General features: G+C 35.0%; 1 protein-coding gene across 3 annotated transcripts in view; it reads right to left on the reverse strand.

Annotated features, from left to right (window-relative positions):
- The window catches only part of LOC101682837 (sodium channel protein type 2 subunit alpha), a 137,984-nt gene extending 124,277 nt beyond the window's left edge, over positions 1-13,707 (reverse strand). For all 3 annotated transcript variants that reach the window (XM_004743983.3, XM_045066746.1, XM_013052020.2), the window contains exon 1: positions 13,478-13,707. The gene's annotated coding sequence lies outside the window, so the exon portion shown is untranslated. The remainder of the gene's footprint in view (positions 1-13,477) is intronic.
- Positions 13,708-23,273: the final 9,566 nt, after the last annotated feature.

Below are 23,273 nucleotides of genomic sequence, written 5' to 3' on the forward strand. Positions count from 1 at the left end.
ATTTCAGTGATAAATACCTACATTAAAAAAAAAATCTCAAATAAACAATCTACCCTCATAATAATTACCTAAAAACCATAAAATAAACAACCTAATCTCAAATAAACAATCCAGAATTGATGGATTGATATTAAATTTTGTGTATTTTCATTCAGTGATTAAACTAGAAACATATAAACTAGCAAAACTGAAATAGGAAGAAATAGAAAACTTGAACAGACCTATTATAAGGAAAGAAATTGAATCAATAATAAAAAAATCTCCCCAAAACAAAAAAGTCCAGGGCCAGATGGCTTCACGGGAAAATTCTATCAAACATGTAAAGAAGAATTAATACCTATTCTGAACTATTCCAAAAAATAGAAAAGGAAGGAAAACATCCAAACTCATCCTATGTGTCCAGCAATACACATATCAAAACCAGATAAAGTTTCCACTATAAAAGAGAACTATAGGTAAATTAGTATTTTGAAAACAACAACAACAACAAAAACAAAAACTTCTTATGTACCAGCACTGGGATAGGTCCTTGAAAGGCAGATCTGAAGATCAAATTCCTGACTTTGAGGAGCTCCCAATGCAGAACAATGACAAATAAGCAAAGAAGCCCCAAGAGAAACACACTAAATTTTATATAAATTAGAAATAGGCCATTAGCCAGTATTAATGATATGTTTACCTGGAAGGCCAGATTTTATAATATTAATATACATTTCACTGTTATTGACAGAAATACTGAGTGAAAAATTAAGCAGACTGTTCTGGGCACTTTTAAATGTGAATCAGCTCAATAAAAGTGAGAGAAAACATGCTAAGAAAACTTCTTAGCATGCTTAAAGGAATATACTTTAAGTTTCTAAAATTCATTCATTTATAAAACAAATATTATTTTAGTTCTTCTATTCTAAGTTTTTGTGATACATCAATGCACCAAAGAAATAATAATGTCTGATCACTTGGAGGTTACATTACTGGCAGAGGAAACAGAAAATTTATACAATATGCTAGAAGATGGTAAGAGTTGTAATATGGGAGGGAAGGAAGGAAAGAAAATGAAAGGAAAGAAGAATAAAGCAAGAAACAAAAAAGAAATGAAAATACTGCAGAGTGTGGAGGATCAGAAGAGTGAGCTGGGAAAGGGGGATGAGATTTTAAATAGGATAGAGTGGCATCATTTAGAAGTGACATTTGAGCACAGACTTGAAGCAGGTGAGGGAGTTAGTCATGCAAATATCTGAGGCAAAAGCCTTCCAGGAAGATGAGCCATCTCTAAAGATGTAAGCATTCCTGGAATATTCAAGAAACAGTAAAAGTGAGTAAGGGAAAGAGAAATTGGAGATGAGTTCAGAGAACTAATGAAATGGAGACCAAATTCAACAAGGAAATTATATATTTTAGTCCGAGAAAATTTACTCTTAGAGAATTTTGAGCAAAGATGTGGTGTAATCTTACTTCTGCCTGCTGTGCTGAAAATAGATTGTGAGGAGGAGTGAAAAATAAAGTCCACTTATGATATTAAGGCAGAAATCCAGGAGACACTTGATGCCTTAGATCAGGCCGGTGGCAGTGGAGATGGCAGGATACAGTTTGATTCTGAATATGTTCTGAATACTAAATAAGCAGAAATCCCTAAAGAATAGGATATGGGATATGAGAGAAAGAGAACATTCAAAAATGACCCTAGAAGTTTTCAGTCTAAGACAGGAAGACTGGAGTTCCCTCCCTAACAAGTTAGATGGGGAAAGGCTGGGGGTGGAGCAGGTTGGCCAGGGAGAGGGAAAGTCAGAAATTTAGTTTAGGGTTTGTTAAATTTGAGATGTCTATCAAATATGCAAACCAGTAAGTCAAATAAGGTGTTGGACACATAGATCTTTAGTGCAGCAGAAAATTGGGGATAAACATATTTGGAAGTCATCATTATTTTTATGAGATTTAAAGCCTTGAGATGCAATGGGATTACAAGAAAGTGATGAAGATACAGAAGAAAAGAGAATCAGAGATTAAACCAGGGACACGCCCAAATATTGACATTTGGTAAGGCAGAGTAAAAAGTAAAATGACTGTGAAGAAGTGAGACAAAAAAAGTGAGACAAAAGAAGAACCAGGATTATAGGCTGTCCAGGAATCCAAGGGAAAGAAGGATATCAAGGGAATTCAGTTATGCACTATGTCCTATACTGCTGAATGATTGAGCTGGACTAAGAGTGAGAATGGACCACTGGGTTTATAGTGTGGTCTTCACTGGATTCCTATGAAGAATTGTTTTGATAAAATGGTGGAAATGAAAACCTGACTAAAGTGGATTTAAAAGGGAATGGGGGAGTGGAGAGAAAAAGGGAGAGAGAGAATACAGCGAACTTTTATGGCAGGTATTTTTGAAAAGAAAAGGAAAGAAACTGAGAAGTACTTGATAAAGGAAAACATTATTTTAATATAGAAGCAATAATAAAATGTTTCATGATGATACAATAAAGAACTAAAATTACTGAAGTAGGAGCGAGAAAAGAACTGCTGAAGCAATGCCCTTGTGTAGGTAAGAAGAAATAGAGAAATAAGATCTGGTGCACAGACACAGGGATTATTTCAGGTAGAAGCAGGGATAGTTGATTTAAGGTAACAGGTGGGAAGTCAGATTATGTAGGTGTGGAACTTGGTAGGGAAGTACATGTAGTTATGATAAAAGTCTGAAGGGGAAAAAAATCTCTTCTTATTGTTTCCATTTTCTTAGTGGTGTGGGAACCAAAGCTGTCAAAGGAGAATGAAGATGAAGCAGGAAGTAATGGGGAGAAGAGAAAAGACAGGATGTGGAATCCAAGTCCCAGAAACTGGGTCAGTGAGAGGTTCAGGGCACTGTGCTGATTGTTGGGCAGTATCAAAGGCCCACTTGAGGTTGTGCTTGTGTCTAGCTGCATGGATGCAAGTATGAAGTAGGGGAGAGTTGGAAATGACGAGGATGGGTATTTTTCCAGATAATTAAAAAGGGTGGGTAGTTAAGTGTGTATGTGTATGTAAGAGGTGATTATTATGGGTGGCCATGGAATTTAATCTATTTAATAAAAGTAAAGAGGACATTCAGTAAGTGAGGACAGTGAAAGTGTGGTAAGATCAATGCACTGGAGTCCTGGCTGGGTTAAAGTATCGTTTGAGTTGGGGTTCAAGGTACAATGCTAGGTGGTGCAGACCGCATGAAGTGAAGACCATGGTCAGGTCACCATATTGACAAAGAAGATGTCTAAGATACAACCATGCAAGGGAATGCCTGAGAAAGGGTAAAGAAACCACCGGTGGTGGCAAAGATTTTCAGAGAGCTAAGTTGGTAATTTAGGTTTTAATATAGACAGTACGTTGAAATCATCTATATACAAACTGAAATTACCAAGGTTTTGGGTAAGGGAGTCAGGCTAGAGATAGTGCCAGTGAGCTTAAAGCCAATTATCACATATTTGTGCAAATTCCTAAGAAGATGCATATTCAGATGTACAAATATTCTGAATCAATATTTTATCATGGGTTTGCTTTCAAGGTTTGAATAATTTTTGATGCTAAAAAGAGAGAGAGAGAAAGAATAAAGTACACACAAAATAAAACCCCTACAGAAAAATCTCATTTAGGATAAATACTATTAAACTATATCCAAGCAGCATGGATCTACATTAAAAAATACTTTGGTACAAGTTATAACATTTAAACATAAAAGGAAAAATATTATCAGATAGTAAGTAATGGATAATACTTTATGTGTATTTTTAGTATACAAAAGAAATTCATGATTACTATTAAAAATGCAAACTGAATAAAGGAACATAAAGTAAAAATAAGTTAAATATCCTACATACTAATCTTCCCATACAAATTCAGAGCTCCAAAATAACCAGTTAAAGACTCTGTATATTCATCCAAAATGTTTCTAAACATATGTAAATACATATCAATAAATGTAATTATAACAGCTTTTCCTTTTTTTCCCCACAAATGAGATAACGCCATTCATAGTGTTATGAAACCTGATTTCTTCACTTCACCATATTTCTTGATCATTTCTCCGTATCAGTATATAGAAGCCTAAAATTATTTTTATATACATCTATATGGTATTTGTTATAAAGATGCATCACAACTGATTAAGCCTGTCCTCATTAGTGGATATTTAGGTCATTCCCAGGTTTTTACTATTAATAAACAATGCTGTAATGAATGCCGTGTCTGAGCATATTTATAAGACTGATTCCTAGAAGTGAAAATGTTCCATCAAAAGATAAGCATCTTGGGGCACCTGGGTGGCTCAGTGGGTTAAGCTTCTGCCTTTGGCTTGGGTCATGATCTCAAGGTCCTGGGATCAAGTCCCGCATCGGGCTCTCTGCTGAGCAGAGAGCTTGTTTCCCTACTCTCTCTCTCTGCCTGCCTCTCTGCTACTTGTGATCTTTCTCTCTATCAAATAAATAAACAAAATCTTAAAAAAAAAATGAGCATCTTTTAAATGTTGACAGATACCATCGTCTTCCCAATAAATTCATCGCATGAACACTAAGAATTTTCCATTTACTTCAAAATTTTATAATGGGTTTACCCTCTGTAAAAAAAAGTAGATTAAAACTGTTATAATGTTGGCAGTGGAAATTTGGACTGCTGAATAATTATGTGAACTACAATCAAAAGAGTAAAACTGTTGGAGCGCTGGGTGGCTCAATTAAGTGTCTGACTCTTCAGGGTTGTGAGTTCAAGTTCCGCATTGGAGCTGCAAACCTAGTGTGGAGCCTACTTTAAAAAAAAAAAAAAAAGAGTAAAGCTGTCAAGCAGGATGTTTGATTTATGACACAAACTCACAGGTAGATAAAAAAAAATATTTTCATGGCAGCATTGTTTATAATAGTAAGAAATCTATCCATCATTATAGAATTATAAATAACTTGTGATATAGTCCTATAATCGGAAGTTATACATCAGTAGAAATTACTGAAACTTATGTCCATATATCAAACAGATCAATTCTCAAAAACATGATGTTGAGGTTAAAAAGAAAATATGAAAAGACATTTTCAGTATAATACCACTTATAAAATTTTAAGAAAACATGTAAAACAGTACTTCATATTATATGTGTGTGCAAGTCATGTGGACTATAATTTTACCATATGAATGTAAAGACTCTGCATCAAATTCAAATAGCTGTTACCTGAGAAGGGAGTGATAGGAATGGGATCAATACTGAGTACAAAGGATTCTTCCACAATATCCTGTTTTACCTCTTCTTCTGAGAATCTGAACTAATATGACAAAAGAAGTCAATATCAATTTTTAAAAGAAACAAATGAAAATGTAAAAGCAAGTAAGAAATCTATTTCCCAAATAATGACCAGTCTCATTTTTTTGCCTTGAGTGCTTCAGGTAGGCTTGGTCAGCAATGAAACCATATGAGTAGTTTTAAGTAATCTGTTCTAGAATCATCCCATTTGGTTCATGTCTGCTCCCTTCTATTTCTGACCCCTCTGCGGCTGCACTTTAATTGCTCTCTCTTCTCTAGTGTGTTCAACTATTAATATATTCTTGTCTTGTACTAATGGCTTCCTTTACTGGATCCCAAGTAACATTTCCTAACTTACGCATTTTAAGTAATACCTACGCATATAATTTATATATATATGTGTGTGTGTGTGTGTGTGTGTGTGTGTGTGTATTTTTAAATTCTTTCTAAAAGACTTTTTTTTTTCCCTGAAAGACAGAACAGAGACAAGTTTCTCTGAAGTCCTGATTTAACAGATTACACTTTTTAATTCTCATTTCAGTGACTATAGAACTTTTTGAGGTTCTATGCTCTACTCAGGGGTTCTCAATTTCAACTCCCTATGTTACAAGACTTCAGCCTTATACTTGCACAGACTTTAAAACTAAACCCTTTGGGAAACTGGGCTTTTTTCTATGTATATCCTTCTACTCCCCAGATCCCTGGGTCAGCTTTCTTGTTTATTACTCAGGTTTTTGGTTATCACTTTATTTCTGATTACCAAAGTCTTTTTCATTTATTTGGAGCTTAACCATGTATTTTTAAGGCATTTTAAAATTGTGTCTTATTTATAGTTTCTAGATGTTGGCAAATGAGTTCTATGTTCACTCAACCCACCAAACTGACAGAATTGAAGATTCTCATAGGTTTTGTGCAAATTATTACTTTTATTTTAGTAGCTCTCATTTCACCTTGAAATTCCTAGGGATATAGGAAGCTCTGATTCTGAGGATACAGGACTCATGCTGAACCCATCAATGCAGATCTTCTCCTGAAAGCCTGTGAATAAGCTATAGCAAGTGCAAAAGTGTTTCCTATACTCTGCTTCTTTCAGCTGAGTCTAGGTTGATACTATCAGCATGTATCAGGCTCAAAATTCATAAAATCAGGTCATTCCTGATGATACAACTAGGGATTCAATGAAGAGTCATTAGAGATTTCAGTTGGTAGGTTCAGCAAGGCCAATAACTGAACAGCTCATCTTCATGTTCTTTATCTAAATTGATGGGCCATTTTACATATTAACTTTGTGACACTGAAGCACCTAAACCATGGACCATTAATTTAGGTAGACTGATCAAATATAAAACTTGGCATAGTACTTTTTTTTACTTTCTTCTCTTCCAACTGTTAGAAATGTGATGACCATAATATCACACTTCATTTGAGACAGTCCTGATATACACATTTTGTTCTGGAGAAATTATTAACAAACCACATCTTAATTTAGATGATACACTATGGTCACCCTGTCTAAATAACCAGGCCCCCCAGATTTCTAGGACTGTTGATGTAGGAAATAGCAAGTGTAAGTCTGGGTATTTCTCTGGCATTATCCTATATCTGGCCATTTCTGGGCCATCAGAGATGCTCTAACCAGATGAGACACAAAAGGAGAAAAACATCCTAGCTCACAATGCTGGGTTGATAGAGATACTACCCAACTGGCCTCTAGCTGGCTTGCTCCATGTCTTACATATTTCACCTTTTGACATCAGTTATTCCAAAAAGGGAGACAGTATCAGCATTCTCTTACCATAATCTTATCATAAACTCACTTTTCATGATATTCCAACCAATTCACTATTCTTTATACAAAGCCTAATAGAAACTTTCTTGTTTCATTGTCACTCTCCCATACAAATCAACCAACACAACATGTAACAGGGCATAATTATACAATCACATAATTGCACACTTATCATCTGCTAATACCACCAAGACATGCTCTTGCTGAAAGTGTATTATAATCCCAACTGATCCTAGATAACAATACAAGATTTAATCATTCCAAACTTTAATAATAATTCAAGCAATTCAATGTGCTTCCTGAGGATTACTCACGAAGAGTACTAAGATCATTTTATTCCAGTTAATTTTATTCCATTTTACTAAGATCATTTTATTCCAGTAAAATTTATATTTTAGCAAGCACAAACATAAAGTTAACTAAAATTATGATATTCTTACCCTCAAAAATCTTCTAGTACATTCTGATAAATAAAATATATTTAAATACCCTTGATTCTTAAACCAGTTCTCCGGAATTTTCACAAATAACAAAAGCCCCTTTATATGAAAGAAAAGTTTTTCCATTATGAGTGTGGTTAGTAATGATATTTTTTTCCAAATAAAGGTCTTGACTTAGAAGTTTAGTGGAATATTACCAGGAAAAATCTACACCTTTGATTTGCAAAGTCCACCTTGCCCTCTGCTTCAAACTACCTCCAATTTCTCTAAACCCAAATGTAATAAGGAAGAGATGACACTACTCTATGTATATTACAGGGAGACAAGTGAGTAACTCTTGAGATTCAGTATGATTTCATTTTATGTTCTTAATGCTGGTCATCTTTTCCAACATAGGCACTACTATGTTGCTAATGGTATTCATCACTAATATCAAAATGTACATAAAATTCGAATGCTTCTTAAAATCAATATAATATGAAATTACATTTTGATAATTAAAGATCTTATTTGCCTTCACTGGCATTATGACTTTTCCTTTTTGAGCCCTAAAGCAAGATCATTCACCAATATAAGCAAACCATATTTTTCATAAACCTTAATGTTATTATAAACAAAATTAAAGAATATCATATTAAACTTGTATTCTACAGGTAATAGACATGGGAAGTAACTGTTGGAAAAATCCAAATCCACACTATTTTAAAATGTAAAACCTGTATTAAATCTCTTGACTTTTTTCCAAGTGGGTTTCCCTTTGATATAAACTTGTTTATAACTATCATCAGTATTTAAAGAATACTGAATTAGATGTACTAAAAATTTATAAAGCAAAAAGTGATAAAATCAAGGAAAGTGGTGTTTTGTTTTTTTTTTTCTAATGACAGCATCTGAAAGTGGTTTGGAGTTGATATTAAAGTATTTGCAACATTTGTTAGAGAAGTTCTCCAATAGAAATTTTAGAAGACCTTGTTGTTTACTTCTAGGATATTTGTTTTGAGCAGAAGTTTGAACGATATTATTCCAAGACCTGCTTTGTATTTTGTATGACCTACTATAAAATTATAACACTATAAAATAAATAATTGTCAATGGAACTTAACAAATCCAAATATAGAATCTGTGAAAGTAATCTGAGCTGAGAAGTAATAACCTAGGTTTGCTATATGATAGCATTGCCTATGACCCTCCTGTGGGGTGCACAACAGTTATTAATGGAATTAAACTTGACTTAGGGTTTCTATTTCAAATCATCAGTTATCCCATCTATACTCCCCAAAGTGTCTGCACTGCTAGTCAAAAAAAGATGAAGAAAAATAAACATCAAGTTTCTAAATGGATAAGGATTAAAAGTTCCACAGTTGTTAGTAACTCCAATTTCTTAATAACAACGGAATAAAAATGAACACAAATAAAAGCTAAATTCTGTCTTAATCTTTCAATGCCTGGGAGTTGAAGCTAGATAAAGATAAAATTATTTATTGGGCTGAGAAGCTGAGTGAGGTAGTTATGAGGATATCCAGAGGTGACCTCCACAAAAGAAGACTGGAGGAAGAGGACTATGGGGTGGGGGTGGGGGGACTGCCTTTACAATGTTGCCCAAGCTCAGTGCTGAGGGAAGCGAAGTCATCTGTGTCCATACTGCCACCTAAACACATACTTCGGCTCTTCTCACTGACCGCCAGGCTCACCACACAGTGGGATAAAGTTAGGTCTAGAAAAAGAAGGTGGATTTCTGTCCCACCAATTCTAAAGTGAATTACATTAATCTGAACGGAGAAAGCAGCGATTGCAAAGGCTCCTTTCTGTGTGAAGGAAGGAATTTTTCATCATACCTGTGCCTTTTTCCAAGCTTCACATTGCTATCTCCGGGCCTGCAAGTGCAAGGGATTGCCTAGAGGAGATCTAGAAAAGACAAGATTCTGAACTGTCAATAGAGAGGGAGAAAGAACTTATGGTAGGAAGCCTTATAAAGGAGGTTAGTTTGCCTAAGGGAAGGGGCTTTGTATTTAAACTGACTCTCTTCTCTTTCTCTTCACGTTTGTCCTTGTAAAATACTAATGAAACAGGGAGGAAAAGGCACAAGCTTGAGTAATTAATTCAGATGCTAGCAAACCAGCCCGAAATAATCAAATTAGAGAAAAGAAGATGTAAAGATGGAATCAGAGGCCAGAGTGTTTGGCCAAGAGCTGAGGAAAGTGGGCCACTTCTGCAAGCTGGCAAAGGCACAAAGAAGTACAGCATAGAGAATATAGTCAATAATATTATAATAACATTGAATAGTGACAGATGGTGACTATACTTATCCTAATGTGCACTGAGTAATGTACAGAATTTTTAGTCATATGTTATATACATGAAATGAATATAACATTGTATGTTAATTATACCTAAAAAATATATTAGATACATATATAAATAATGTATTGGTCTAATTCTATGAAAGTTTAAAATAGAATCTGTTTTTAAACAGGTCATTCCGTAAGAAATGGGTAACTGAAGTATGTTCAATAAGCCTAATGTGAAAGAAACAGTGTTATTAGTTTCCGATTCATGGATTAATGAAACTAAAAAATGCTCTATTGGAAAGTGTTTTGCTACTGAGAATTAATTATTTCTTCCAGAGAGTCCACAAACCGCAAATAGCCCTTTCTGAAGAACCAACTGATTTAAATAGAAGAGATATTTTATCTTACAGACAAGATTTTAATTTCCAAGTACAGAGAACCAAAAGCAAGTTACATCAGCTTTCTTTTATATCACCTCCTACCCCTTCTTCGTATCTCGAAGAAAATACATTCTTGAACCTTCCTTCTCTCGTCTGCTGTAGGACTTCATTTTATTTTTTGTTTCTTCTTCAGTTTCTCTCTACTGACTTCATATCCTTATTTTATGAAGGGGCTGAGTTTTTCCTAATCCGGACTAAAATCAATTTTTACTCAACAGTACCTTCCCCCTCAAGATAAAAAATATTATATATCTTTCCCTTCACTGGCAAGTATCTTAAAATTGAAAATTACTCTTCAGGTGTCCAATTTCCCATTTAGTCCTCGGTCTAAGCTCCTGTCTCTGCAAACCTACTAAACCTCTCCTCTTAAAACCTATCCATGACCTAATAATAATAATAAAGTCTATCAGCTCTGACTCCATTCTCTTATTAATCAAACACTTTACGGGTTTGCTATTGTTTCTGATCCTTATTTTGGTAGTCCATTTACTTGCTTTGCTTCCTAGGAAACTTATTCCTCCAATCTCTTCCATTACTTTCCCACAATTAATATTCTTTCTAGATTCTTTTCACTCTACCTAATCTTAGAGTAATACTGAAGTCATCTTTACCTCACTTTTATTCCCTGCTGATGTTCATTTATGTGTAATCTAACTCTTGCGACAGCTTCATGCACAACCATATATTTAGCTTTTCTTTCTAATCTGAATAAAATTTTCACTGTTAACAAAATTGTTGTTACCTTCTTATAGAACATCTTTATGTGGGAGTATGTGTTAGTGTGTCAAATACGTTACATCAAAGGCCAAATTCATTATCTTAACTTAGGCTGCTCCAGGAAAAAAAAAAAAAGCCACAACATTTTCAGGCTTCACTCAGATTGTATTATTTACCATTCTCTATAATTTCCCTATATGATGTCCCTTAGAGGCCTCCATTGCCTTATATTTGCCTGCCTCACCCCTCTGTTCCTGGAATGAGCAACTTTCTACATTTATTTGTTTATAACCAACTCACCCATAAGACCTAATTTAACTATCATATCCTCTTAAAATTTTTTTCTCTAGGTTCTGAGCTCCTCATGGACAGAAACTGTGACTGTTGGCTTTATATGAATCTCAGGATGTAACACAGTGAGCCTGACACAAGATGGGTGTTCATTATATACCTTTTCCATTCACCTTCTCACCTTTCTTCATTATTATTTTGATGTTTATAAGATTTTGAGGTATACTATTATCTGTACATGTACATTTCCATGAAGAAAACTCTATGGCTTTGTTTGTCTCAACCTCTACCATAGACAGTTCTTGGTAGATGCATGGTTCTCCATAAATATTGTTTGTGTAAGTGACACATTTTATTTAATTCCTTTCCTTTCTCAAGATACTGCAGAAGTAGGACACAGTCTGTGCCTAGTAAGTGAAAACAAAAAACAAAACAAAACAAAAAAACAGAACGGGAAGGGCAGAGCATGGAATGATGGTTTTATAAGGGTCAATAGACTATACGTACAGTCTACTCTTATTAACTAAGAAGAATAGAGATGTGAGCTAAATGTGACCATTCATATCACTTATGAGTAGAGAACAGAGTAATATACTTCATCAAATGGGAAAGGAGAATATCAAGAAACAGAGAGTCTCCATAGTTATTTTAGTTTCCTTGGATGCTTTGTCAAGAGCCTTGAGAAAATTGAGCACTGTATACAATATGCCATGAAGTAACACAATGTGTACCTTGAAAGAAACTCTATTTCATATAATTAACTAACACACACAAACACACACACACACACACAGTCAATGTCAGCACACCTGGTATATGCCATTTGGAAATGTCCACACTAGGGGTAAATTGTGTTACTGGTATGAAAGACATTGAAAACTGTCAAACAGTGTTCTAGCCTTGCTTCTGATTCAACTCAGCATGTGGCTGTGGGAAACCAAATCTCTCAGCCACAGTTTTTTTTTTTTAAATGATGAAATAAATGCTAAAAATCTGTGATTCTAAAAATTGTCATATATATAGAACTATGTGGAACTTCAAACTCCTTATAGGCCTCACATGTCAGAAGAACGGATTTTTTTCTTTGGTGGTTCAAACCATTCTATAAAATCATGACCCATAGCTTTCACAACCTCTGACACAGCACAACTACCTCTTTATAGCAAAATGATGAGTAAGATAGAAACATACTGATGCACCCCCATACCTGCCACCTCTACCACCACCATCACACAGACGCATACACACACTGTTCTTCTCAGAGACAGAAGAGATATTTAAAAACAATCTTACAAACATATTTTTTAAATATTTTAAAATTTTACTTTAAATTGATACAAGTGACAGTTATGATTCTTAAATGCAAGATTTCTAAACTGCTTTTTTCCTACTGAGTTGATAACAATAAAAAGAGGATTTAGGGGGTAATCATAAGAAGCAGCAGAGAAAAGCAAGGCTGTTGCATGCAATTTCCAGCTCCTGAGTCATTCCACCTTTTAGCACAGCTAATGTTACATCACCAAAAATAATTTAAAATGTGAGTATCTTATACAATATCGACTAGTTTAAACAACCACAGTCCTATCATCATAAATACACCAAAATCTAAGAAAAATCCATTTTCTCAGCAATTAATCTGTTTTTAGTTTGCTCATTACATCCACACTGGGAGAGGGAGAGGGTTTGTACTATCATTCCAAGTCTATTAAACACATTACATAAATCTTTCATGGGAGAAATTGCTTACATATTTTTTTCTAAAATTGAAAAAAAAAAAAAAAACCAAAACGTAAATAATCCATACCATCATTACTAGCAGGAATTGCTCAGAAGGCCTTTGGGCTCAGAATGTTGGTATGCTTCTGAGGCATCTATCACAAGGCTCAGCCCTGGGCTTTGGCAAAGCCACTGCCATGTTAATCTGCTTCATTACATCTCTACAATTTGTTCACCACATTAAGGAGTGGTATTTCCCTTGTGAGTGGAAGACCCATCCTTCACTTTGAAAGCTTTACCTTCAAAAGGTACACAAATGTAGTCACAGATGGGCACTAAAGGCCAGAAAGCCAAATAAATATTAAAATACAGCATGTCAGAGTTGAATCTCATTTCAGTGCAGGAGGATTTAAAGATCTAGGGCAGCCAGAATTAGAGGTATTCAATCTTTTTAGATCTAAATCCAAGCTTACAAAGCACACACCTTATTTTAATTATCATTAACAAAAATAACAATTCAGGGATAAATCAAAGATAGAATCATGTTGTCTTACCTGAAATAAAGGGAATTGTAAATCATAGCACAGAATCCATATATGTGGTGAATATAATAGTCTCCACAGCAGTTCTTCAGAATTTTGACTAAAGCAGACGGTAAAATTTCACATGTGCTCCATCCTCACTGAAGAAGAAAAAACAAAAAAGGGCGACTACGGCATCCTCTCTGCTTCTGCTTTAGCTTTCTGTTCTGACGCTCACTCGATGGTACCCACTGTCTGTTAGAAAGCAGCATGCTAAATTGAAAAATAAATAAATAAATAAATGTAAGCCTGCATCTTACGTGACAGCTCCATCTCCTGGCCAAAGCTGGAACCATTTTCATTCAAGATCCTTGAGCAACACTGTATTTAGTAAGTTTGATTAAATGGTATATAGTACATAATTCCACTGTATTTGAAATCAACTACCTTAATTACTTGTAAATTAAATATTTAAGAAGCATGGGAGCATAAATTTTTAAAACTTTTAATCCTACTTTTGGGGTTTATTTAAAATTATTTATGTTCTATTTAAACTAAATGGAAGCTTTTCATAGCATTACAAACTTAATGTTTACCTTAAGTCTTACTTAACTTTATTTACTACCTCTGAGAGTAACATGTATCTCCTATAAAGTAATTTTTTATTTAAAGATTTTATTTATTTACTTGAGAGAGAGACACTGAGAGAGAGCATTAACGAGGAGAAGGTCAGAGAGAGAAGCAGACTCCCCATGGAGCTGGGAGCCTGATGCGGGACTCAATCCCCGGACTCCAGGATCATGACCTGAGCTGAAGGCAGTCGTCCAACCAACTGAGCCACCCAGGCGTCCCTCCTATAAAGTAATTTTAAATGTCAAGTTTATCTTTACTGGTACCTTTTCGTGGAGAACGTGTTTAAATTTTTGTTATTAGAGAAATTCTTTGTTATGTTGTTATTTTTGCTATTTGGAGGTAATTTTGGAGAATTATTAAAGTTAATGTGGGACAGTGAAATTACTAAAAGGCAAATGAAAATCTTTAGTCAACCCGTTTTTAAAATAGTTCAAAACATACAGATATTAAATTACATGCTATATGAAATTTGATAACTGCAGGAAATGTGTATTACACCTTCTTAGCAGGATAAGAGAAAAGTTATTATGATAACGCATTTGGCAAATAATGCCAGTTACACTGAGCATGTTATGTGTTCAATATGGATCTGTTTAATTAATTTTTCTGTTAGCAATTGTGAAGATCTGGTTCATTCTTAAATTTCTAAATAAAAAGATAGACAGCTTTCTTTCTATTTTTTCACAATACCATTCAAATCTGGGGACAGGTATATGAACTAAAATTCTCCCTGCCAAGGTGTTTGATCCTAAAGTCTTAATTATTTGTAGTTTTTGCATTAACGCTATCCGTGGTGCTGAAAAACAATTCAAAAATTAACAGGATTCCAGGTCTTAAACTGGTCTGAAATGTTGTCTTTGTAATACTTGATAAAAATTTTATTTTTAAAAGTCTTATATCATCTAGAATAAGCATATCATCCAGAATAGTACCTGAGGTTCAAATATCTAAGTCCTATTTTATCCACAGAATACATAGTATACATGTTGACCGAAGCCATAATGCTGATGAACCTATTTAATAAAAACCAGAGTATCAGTCACATGTTTTTGGTCCTTTATATAATATTTCACTTTATCCTTGCTGAGATCATATTATGTAGCTTGTTTCCGCATTTAGTGTCCCACCGAATAGATGGAAGAGATGAGGATACCCAAGCCCACTTTTTAGATTTTCTCCAGAGTTAATTAATAAGCAAGTCAGAAGAACAAATCTGGTTCTCTAAATTTTCTCCTATTTCTACAACATCAGTAAGATACACTTGTATTGTTTTTAAAATGCTTTTTAAAGGTTATTAACATTTCACAAAAAAATAATGTGACTTAGTAGGTCACATTATTTAAATATGTGTACTCAACTATTTCATTTCATAAGTTTTCTGCAAAAACATAGGATACTGTTATAAATTCTCAGGGCACATAAATCATGATCATTTTCCTCAAATTTTCCAGCAAAGCACTCCTAATGGCCAAGAAGCTAGAACTCATCAAATTAGAGCGAGAGATGCTACAAGCATGAAATACCATTGAAGCTTCACTATCTTTAAAATCATAGGAAGTTTATAATAGTTTATATAACTTTTAAATATTTTTCTTGAAATATGAATCATTTTTCCCATTGTTTTGAAGGTAAATTTTACCCTTTAGGAAGATGTGTTTAACTTATCCTGAGACTTTGTGTACTTCCAGGTACACCCCTGCATACTCTTAGGGAGACAATATCCCAGTTTGAGGACCATGAAATGATGTGATGTAAAATCAACTCATCTCAGCAAATAGATAATTACCTAAAATACTTTATGTGTATTCCTTTCCAGCACATAACTTCAGTTTTGGTGAATCAAAAAATGTAGAATTCAATATTCATAGGTTATACCTTTCAAAAATTTATAGAATATATTTGCATTCTTCATATTTAGTATGCTCTTGTCAGTATTACTGTGGTAAATTGTAAATGGTGTCACAATCCTTTTCTTATTGCCTATTCATGCTGTTTTCAGTGTGACTACTATTAGGAGATGGAGATTATCTTTCCATCTTTTATCTGGGCTGACCTCATTATTTAGCAAAAGAATATATAGTGGAAGTGCTATCATTCCAGTTTTAAGTCTAGGCCTCAAAATTTCTTAAACATCTTTTAAAATAGATTTTATTTATTTATTTGAGAGAGAGAGAGAGCAGGGGAAGGAGCAGAGGGAAAGGGACAAGCAGACTACACTAAGTACGGAGCCTGACATGGGGCTTGATCCCACAGCCCTGAGATCATGAGCTGAGCTAAAATCAGGAGTCAGATGCTTAACCAACTGAGGCATCCAGGCACCCCAAGACCTCAAATTTTCTTGTATGCTTCTCCTTACTTTCTTGGAATCCTCTCTGACTACTATATGAAAGTCTGGGCTGCCTGTGGAAGACATGAAACCACTTGGAGAGACAGCTTTCCTTGCCATAAACTTCCAAGAATTGCTAGCCCCAAGCTGACCTGGCAGCCAATACAGGTGAATGAACAAATCCAGATAAGATCAGGTAAGTCTAACCAAGATCAGCAGAACCAAAAAACCACGAACTAACTAAATGTTCATTTGGGGATGCTTTGTAAAGTGCCAGCCTCAATTTCTTCATGCTCAATTCAGTTTTACACATTTTTCAATCATAATATTTGAAAGCATTTGAAAAGTTTGCTTACTTTCTTTTTTTTTTTAAGATTTTATTTATTTATATGACACACAGATAGAGACAGCAAGAGAGGGAATACAAGTAAGGAGAGTGGGAGAGGGAGAAGCAGGCTTCCTGCTGAATAGGGAGCCCGAAGTGGGCTCAATCTCAGAACCCTGGGATCATGACCTGAGCTGACGGCAGAAGCTTGACGACTGACCCACACAGGAGCCCCTACTTCCTCTTTCTTGAAAAACTTTCCTCACTTACCTTTGCTTGACGCCATTCTGCAGTCTACTTCTTCTATTCATGGGTGCTTCTTCTCAATGCCTTATGCTGGTTTTTCCCTCCATTATCCTGCCTTTGAACATTGACATACACCAGAAAATAGTCTTTGACAACTTCCAAATTATTGCTCTAGCCCAGTCCACTCTCCTCAACTCTAGATTTATAATCAAATGCCATGTAATATATTGACTTTCTACTAACTTAACATGTCTAAGATGAGTTTCTGCATCTCTTAAAATACTCACCATCTTGGGTAATAGCAATTCCATCTTTTAATGATGTTAATCTTAAACTTTAATGTCACCTTTGACTCTTCTCTTCCTTTCATACTCCACATCTAATCAATTTATGAATATTTAGCTTCTCTTTTGAAATGTACTCAGAATCAAACTCACTACTTTACTATTTTACCTTGGCATAAACTAGCATCACTTGTATTTTGTATCTTTGCAATAGTTTCTTTCTCTACTTCTTCCCTTGCATTTGCTACAAGCTATTCTTAGGAAACTAAAGTCATCATATTAAACTGTATATCATATAAGGTACTTCTCTTTTCAAAACCTTCCAGTGGCTCTCCAACTCCCACAGAATAAAGCCAAAGCCTGACCAAATGCTCATCATGTGCTGAACAATCTGGGCCTCTTTACCTCTCTGATTTATTCTCTAGTTACTCTTGACCTCACTTATTCTACTCCAATCATTATAGTGTGTTTGCTAGTTACTCTAACATGGCAGCAATGTTTCCTCTTCAAGAAGTTCCATCTTTTGATCTCTTTACCTAGAATGTTCTTCTATGGGCTTTTCATGGCTCACTTTCTCTGCCATTCTAGTCATGGATAAGAATGACCTCCTCAGTAAAGCTAACCCTGATCCCTACCACTATACCCTACCTCCTCTGCTTTTATTTTTTCCTGTATTATTTAGCTGACATACTATACCTTTTGTGTGTCTTTGCTAAAAAAAATGTAAGTTCCATTAAGGCAGAGATGTTTGTTTTGTTCATTGCTATAAACCTGGTTCATAAAACAGTACCTGGAACACCAAAGCAGTCCAAATAATGGGTGAATTAGACACAGAATATGCATATCATTTTTATTACTATGTCATGGAAATGTTATTTATTTTTATGTGTGGATTCCATGTTTTCATTATAGAGTGTGAAATCAAGTGGTAAATAGCATGCCTTTGATTAAACTACCATCCAAGATCTAAACAGAAAGCAGAACTTAAAGTGGGTATTCAATAAATATGTTGGGTTAATTAGATAAATATTGAGAGCAGACCACTATGCTCTACAATTGTTTTCAATGGAGTTCCTTTTTTTTCCCAATGGAGTTCTAAAATAATTTTGATAAAATATCATTGAACAACACTTATTTCATGTTAGCATTTTTGTTATTTTGAAAAAGACTCTGAACAAACTTTAAGGAGATTATTACAACTTTATTTTTATTAAAATGTTTATTGTAATCTAGAATATATATATGAGACAGAATTTATATATTCATATATATGTATTCTGAAATTGATTTGACATTCTTTTAGCTAGCAACAATAAACCAATAAAACATAATTTTTTTAATGATATCTCTTTCTGGCACTATTTTAATCATAAAAACTATAGTTTTATTTTGGTAGCTTGATTTTCAAAATTACTTTCACTTTTAGGCATAAAAGCAAGTGTTGTCATTAATTTTATGTGTAAACTCAACTGGCTAAGGGAGTCCAAAGTAAACATTACCTATGGATCTGTGAGAGTGTTTCTGGATGAGATGAGCATTTGAACTAATGGACTCAGTAAAACAGATTGCCCTCTCCAGTGTGGGTGGGCATCATCCAATCTGTTGAGGGCCTAAATAGAACAAAAGGTAAAAGAAAAAAGAATCATCCCTTTTTCTTTTGCCTCTCTGCTTGAGCTGAAACTTATCATCTTCCCTCAGGATGTGATTTATACTGTTGGCTCCATTGGTTCTTAGGTTTTTGGACTCAGACTGAATTACTCCACTGGCTTTCCTGGGTCTCCAGCTTTGTGTGTGTATGTATTATATACAATATATTTATATATTTATACACAATATTTTGTATAAAGTATATCATATGCAATTTATATACATTTAATATATTTATGGTTACTTTATATATAGCTACCTGTATTATATATTATTCTATATTTTATGTATTATACATAATATGATTATAATAATTATTAAATAATATATTTTTATACATTTATATATATGTTTGATCAAAACTTGACTTTGTCACTTTTTACCACATCTCACTCAATTTTTTAATACTTGTACAATTCAAGAAATGGAGAAAGACAGTCTAGTTTGGGCCTAATATTTGTTTATGTTTTTCTTGCATCAATTCTTCCCATATAAAATGTCTACATTGAAGAAATACAACCAAGGAAACCCCTGAAAAAAACAATTTAATTTATGCAATTTTAGTCACCTTGAAATATGCCAATATCTTTTAAATTGTTGGTTGCCAACTTCAAGACAGTTTTAAAAAGTTGAGCTCTATATCTTGTGTTTTTCTTGTAGCATTACCATTAGGACATTACAGCCCTTAAGCTAGAAAAGTCAAAATTTTTTAGACCATGTTCAAAGACTTCTAATACTGATGAAAAAAAAAAGGGGGAGGGGTAGCTTATCATACTAATTCCAATTAGTATGAACTGAAATTTACTAGTATGTCTTCAAATGATGGATGAAGAACTAAAGGGGCAGTACAAATTAAGCATATAGCTTCCATAAACAAAATATCATGAACAGAATATGTGCTGTAATCTTTTGAAAGAGGAGGTGTTACAAATAATTTTAGCAATAGCTAATGTTTGTTGAGTATCTATGTGCCAACCAGTATGCTAGGCACTTTGCAAAGATAAACTCATTAAATTCCCACAAAAGGTCTGTGAACTAGTTGGTTTTTTTTTTTCTTCCCTCATAAAGATGAAGAAAATAAAGGTAAAAATCCTATAGCTTACTAACTGTGTCTTGTGTCCTGTGTCTGGAACTCCAACTCAGACCTCTATTCTCAATGGTCAGGTTCTATTTGAGTTCTACTACAGACTCAGGAGATAAAAACAGTGAAGAGGATATTTTAATAAGCTTTGGAATTTATGTGCTTTTTGTTCTCAGCTCCAGGTCCTCGCCAATTATATGAGCCAAAAGGGCAGGATGGAAATAAGGATGATCTTCAGGTTTAATTCTCTTAACTGTGGCATTTAAGAATGCATGATGGGTTTGCAACTGATGTAAAGACTAATACAGGAAGACAAAAAGAGAAGGCAAAACAGAAGGAGCCAAAGTGATAAAAGTAAATAAACTGTCAAGAGATTGATGATTGGAAGAAGAGGGCAGAGTGGTGAAGAACAGAAGCTTAGGACCCCTGGAATTCTGCCAGAGACTCTTCTCTTCCCAGAACATAGTTCTTTGAAAGAAAATGCTGCTTTCCATGATCGACTGAATGAGAAGTTCTCATACATGGTAAAAGTCTCCTGTGATCCTGTGATTGACACCAGAAATACATGAATGCTGGCTGGTGGCTCCCTGCTGAGGACAACAAAAGTAAATCAAGGTTATCCTGACATCACTAATCAGGAGCGGTTCTTTTGTCCTGAGCTATCAACCAATATGATGTACCACTTAAACACACTGACACACTCTGAATCTTATGACATGGTCACTTGGTGTCTGTAAAAATCCCCCGATAGGCAGAAGACTGATCATAAACTCCAAATCCTTTTTTTATGGTTCTTACGGCAGCCATTTCATAGAGCCTCATTTTTCCAAGCTTACCATTATTATTATTACTAATAATGGTAATTCTCAGCTAAAAAATTTAGACTAAGAACTGCATTTGGTAAATTCCTAATTTTATTTCCTGACAAACTCACCTCTGTGGGGTAAATAACAGAAAGTTAAAAAAAACCTACAACCATGGGGTCCGAGGGACAAGGAGCAAGATGGTGGAGGAGCAAGAGACTTAAATATCATCAGGTCCTGGCAGTTCAGCTAGGTAGTTATCAAATGATTCTGAACACCTACAAACTCAACAGGAAATAGAAGAGAAGAAGAGTAGCAATTCTAGGAACAGAACAATGAAAAATACTTTCCAGAATGTAGGATGTGAGGAGAAGTGAATCCAAGGCAACATACAGGAAGAAAGACTGCAGGGGGTGGGGCCAGCTCCTGGCAAGCAGTAGAGCAGCGGAGCACAAAATCAGAACTTTCAGACGTCTCCTCCACTGAGGGACGTTGCTCCAGAGGCTAAATGGGGGTGGAGCCCTTGTTGGGACAGTGTGGTCTCAGGACGCATGGGATCACAGAAAGGCTAGGGGTGTCTGAGTGTGGCAGAGTCCCCAGGTATCGTATCAGGGAAGCCGACTGCAGAGACAGAGCCGAGGAGTGGGCTCTCAGCTCGGGGTTACCTTAAACTGTGATCTGAGGCACAGTTGGGCCACTGCTCTTCAAGCAGACACCCCACAAGTGGCAGATCTTGAGAGACCCCCTGCCTACCTCTTCCAGGAGGAGCGGCACAGGAACGTGCTGTAGGAATATGCTGAGTTTGGAGACTCCAAATAGGGCCATGCACCAGCGATAGAAATGTTGGGTCACAGGCTGGGTAAGCTCGGAGTGCAGCTGCAGACCAGGGACATGGGAGAGATTAACAGCTTTTCTCTTGAGGGCACACTGAGGAGTGGGGCCCTGAGCTCTCAGCGCCTATAGGCTGCCATTTTCATTCCCGTCCTCCAAAGCTCTACAGAAAGCATTCAGGGAACAAAAGCTCCCAGAGCAAACCTGAGCAGATTACTTAGCCTGGGCCCTGGAAAGGGTGTTTCAATTCCACTTCTGGGCAAAGACATTTGAGAATCATTGCAACAGGTCCCTCCCACAGAAGATCTGCAAGAACATCCAGCCAAGACCAACGTCACTGACCAATGAGAACTGCGGAACTCCAGAGCTAGGGGAAAGCAACACATAGAATTCATGGCCTTTTTCCCCCATGATTCTTTAGTCTTTTAAAGTTAAATTAAAAATATATATATATATTCTATTTTTAAATTTTTCCTCTTTATTATTTTAATGTTTTTAACTATTTTATCTTATCAATACCTTTTTAAAAATCTTTTAAAAATTTTCATTGTTATAGTCACATTTTATTCCTTCATTGTATTTAGCCTTATTTTTTGTATACATATGGGTTTGGTTTTTTTTGTGTGTGTGTGGGTTTTTTTTTTTTTTTTTTTTTTTTTTGCTTTAAAATTCTGAGATACAATTTCTTCTAGATCAAAATATACCCTAAATCTAGCACATGGCTTTGTTTTAGTCTCCATCCTGATTACATTCTTTCCTCCTTTTTTTCTTTTTCAACCAACTTCTTATCAATTCCATTTTTTAGAATTGTTTTTTATTTTCATCTTTACAATCATATTCCATCTCTTCATCGTTTTTACCCTTATTTGTGTGTGTGTGTATATATATAAGTTTTTCTTTCATCAAAATTTTGGGAGGTAGTTTCTTCTATCAAACCAAAATACACCCAAAATCAAGTGTGTGGCTCTGTTCTATTCACTGGTCTCTTATATATATGTGTGTGTGTGTGTGTGTGTGTGTGTGTGTGTATTTTTTTTTTTCCTTTTATCCCCCCTTTCTTCTCCTCCTGGTTTCAGGTCTTCTTCTGATTTAATTAATGTATTTTTTCTGGGGTCATTGTTACCCTTTTAGTATTTTGTTCTCTCATTCATCTGTTCTTATCTGGATAAAATTACAAGACAGAAAAACTCACCACAAATAAAAAAGAATAAGAGACAGTACCGATGGCTAGGGATCTAGTCAATACAGACATTAGTAAGATGTCAGAACTAGAGCTCAGAAAGACGATTATCAAGTTCCTCTAGTTATAAAAGTAGGAACCTACCTACCTCACCTGCCACTGAAAGGATGAAAGAGTGGTCACTGGAGGAGACCACTATTCCAATCCCCCAGCTTCACTTCTAGAGTTCTACTGAATAAACTAATGATGTAGAACCTAATATAACACTTTCTATCCATAGACTCCAAAAAAGGAAACAACAAAAATAATTATCTTGCTGTTCCCAAATTTGTATATGTGCTTGGAAATAAACATAAAAGGCTTTCTTCAATTGAACTTTTTGAAGGAGAAAAACACTTTACCCACACATTAAAATATTATCCACAGACTATAGTCAGTATTTTTAACACTTGTTAGTTAGGAGTCATACAGCC

This window comes from Mustela putorius, unplaced genomic scaffold, assembly GCF_011764305.1.
Source record: "Mustela putorius furo isolate JIRA1106 unplaced genomic scaffold, ASM1176430v1.1 tig00003869_pilon_pilon_pilon, whole genome shotgun sequence".
NCBI classification, from domain to species: domain Eukaryota; kingdom Metazoa; phylum Chordata; class Mammalia; order Carnivora; family Mustelidae; genus Mustela; species Mustela putorius.